The sequence below is a fragment of the Hyalella azteca genome, unplaced genomic scaffold (assembly GCF_000764305.2).
Source record: "Hyalella azteca isolate HAZT.00-mixed unplaced genomic scaffold, Hazt_2.0.2 contig11464, whole genome shotgun sequence".
NCBI classification, from domain to species: Eukaryota; Metazoa; Arthropoda; class Malacostraca; order Amphipoda; family Hyalellidae; genus Hyalella; species Hyalella azteca.
This window is the reverse complement of record NW_025941463.1, coordinates 241,427-244,795: the sequence shown is the minus strand read 5'-3', so window position 1 is coordinate 244,795 and position 3,369 is coordinate 241,427.

Here is a 3,369-nt window from a genome sequence, read left to right as displayed (position 1 = left end):
TGGATATTGTGTTGGATATTGTGTTGGATATTGTGTTTGATATTGTGTTTGATATTGTGTTGGATATTGTGATGGATATTGTGTTGGATATTGTGTTGGATATTGTGTTTGATATTGTGTTTGATATTGTGTTGGATATTGTGATGGATATTGTGTTGGATATTGTGTTGGATATTGTGTTTGATATTGTGTTTGATATTGTGTTGGATATTGTGATGGATATTGTGTTGGATATTGTGTTGGATATTGTGTTTGATATTGTGTTTGATATTGTGTTGGATATTGTGATGGATATTGTGTTGGATATTGTGTTGGATATTGTGATGGATATTGTGTTGGATATTGTGTTGGATATTGTGTTGGATATCGTGTTGGATATTGTGTTGGATATTGTATTGGATATTGTGTTGGATATTTTTGGTGGATGTGTGGATATTGTGCTGGATATTGGGTAGAAAATTGTGTTGAAAATTGTGTTGGAAATTGTGGTGGATATTGTGATGGATATTGTGTTGGTTATTGTGTTGGATATTGTGTTGGATATTGTGTTGGATATTGTGTTGGATATCGTACGGTAAGGAGTGGCTTAAGATTGCGGCAGGAAGTGGCTTAAGATTGCGGCAGAAAGTGGCTTAAGATTACGACAAGAAGTGGCTTAAGATTACGGCAAGGAGTGGCTTAAGATTGCGGATAGAAGTGGCGCGGATTGTAGATTAGGATGTGACTGAAAGATTGGAGTAAATAAACAAACAATAAAAAGGTTTCAGAAACAAGGTAAATGATGAAACTAATGTAAATTAAAGTAAAGTTTCGTTCAGCGCTCGGGTTGAGGTTGGCGGTACCGTAGCAGCGTTCTAGGGTGGGAGATAGGAGGCAATATGCAATTGTTTGCATAAGCAAATGACGAAATAAAAAAATATGAGGAAGGTGAGGTAGGAGAGGCGGGTCGTGCCCTTGAATAAAACATGTTTTGGGGAGGAAATAGATTTTGCACCCAGGAAAAACCTTTTTCCCAGACAATTTTTTCCCTAATTTTTTTTTAGATAATTTTCCCCAATTTCCCCAACACAAAAACTGCTACAGGTATTACCATAGCTTCGGAAATTCAAAGTATTTAAAATACGCTAACAATGTTTCTCAGTGATTTACATATATATGTCTTCAGAAAGTAAAATACATTATAACCTCATTAGAAAAATCGTGTAAACATGGCATATTTTTTGTCGACCGAGTGAGTGTGGCCAGTTTTGGCTAAAGAAAGTTATTTTATTAAGATTTAATTAATATTCATCGTAAAATATTGTTTAAGCAATTTAATTATACGTTTTTTTATTAGGCAGTAAAATCCAATAAGTGATCCTGCTCTCAAGTTATCTTTGAATTGAAGACATGTCCAATATATGTAGTTAACCACAGAAATGAGCGGTCACGACGATATTCACGACGATAAAATTTAAATAGCATTTTCCCTATTATTGCACCGGCATAGATTGTTCGAAAAGAGCCTTGTAAAAAGTTGTAAGTTCGCGCGTAGAAATTTCCTCGTATATAAACTCTGTGGGTAGCCAACATTGGTAGAGAGGGTTCACTATAAAAGGGCTTGGAGTAGAGTGAGCTTGGAGCTTTTACCCCACTTTGTGCATATTTAATGACTATTAAGTGAACGGGTTAGGTTAGGGAGCGACTAAGAGCCTTCGACTTGTTCAAAGAGATTATGTCGTGAGCTGAGCTGCTACAGGTGACTAGATGTGAGTAGCGGGTGAGCTGCTACAGGTGACTAGATGTGAGTAGCGGGTGAGCTGCTACAGGTGACTAGATGTGAGTAACGGGTGAGCTGCTACAGGTGACTAGATGTGAGCAGCGGGTGAGGCGATGCTTATATATACACAACAAGTGAGTACTTGGCTAATGACGAAATAATGTAAGTAACATTTTCACAGGTATCGTAAAGTAATATCACAAATACAGTGTATTAACGGCTATCGTAAAGTAACATCATTCTCAACTTTATAAGTATCACTAAATAATATGAACCAATTAGATTTGCTAAGTTGTAGTTAAGTTAACATATACCTTACTGGTTGAGCGGGCGGGAAAGGTGTGCACGTATAAATTTTGTACACGATCAGATTAAGTCTATATCTTAGTTAGGTGCAGGAAATTACTAAGTAACTTGTATCTATACCACACTAGCCAACAGGGGAAAACAAAACTAAAATTGTCAGTGTTAACCAGACGCTAATATATCGCTAAACCCACGCCATAAGCTCGCTTGAGACGCTCATTAACACTAAGTTTCTACAACGCTCCCTGCATGAATATTATTATTATTATATTAAACAGTCAATAACCAATAGTATTCAAGTAACCAAACATATATAGTGTATAAATGACAGATTTTTAGTGTCATAATTTAGGATGAAGTATCAGGTGTTAAAAACCCAGGGATGTGCGACCTGCAACCAGTAATTCAGTTGTATCGTATTCAGAGTTTTTATAACTTTTATGACCAGCACGGAATCTCTACAAAATGGCACACATAGACATAAGCCTCACACGTCCAACGCAACATTTTCACACAACACACACTTCACACACCAACACACCCTACAAACACCATTTACACACCAGCACTCTCATCACACACCAACTACTCATACCATTCACACACCAACACATCCTACACACACACACATCACTACATTCTACACACACCAACACACCGTTCACACACCAACACACTCTACACATGCCATTCACACACCAACACATCCTACACACACACATCAACACATTCTACACACACCAACACACCGTTCACACATCAACACTCTGCACAAAAAAGCTGGTCACACAGCCGTGTCAACTCAGCATCTCCTTATGGGGCTTGCGGGAAGGTACACACGATGTACACAATATACAGTATACAAATGGGAAGGGGAGGTGAGGGGGACTTGTTTGTATAGTCAAATACGCTAGGGGAGGGCGCACGCTTGAGAGCCTCTCACTCTACCCTCTGTTGATGAGTATCTCACTCCACCCTCTCCATCCCACTCACTCCTTCCCTTTCAATCCCACTCACTCCCCCTCTTTCATTCCCACTCACTCCTTCCCTTTCATTCCCACTCACTCACTCCCTTCAATTTTCACTCACTCCCTCTCTTTCATTCCTACTCACTCCCTCCCTATAATTCCCACTCACTCCCCCTCTTTCATTCCCACTCAGTCACTCTCTTTAATTCCCACTCACTCCTTCCCTTTAATTCCAACTCACTCCCTCCCTATCATTCCCCCTCACTCACTCCCTCCCTTTAATTCGCACTCCCTCATAGGACATCCCACTGACCTCCTTCCTCTCATTTCCATTCA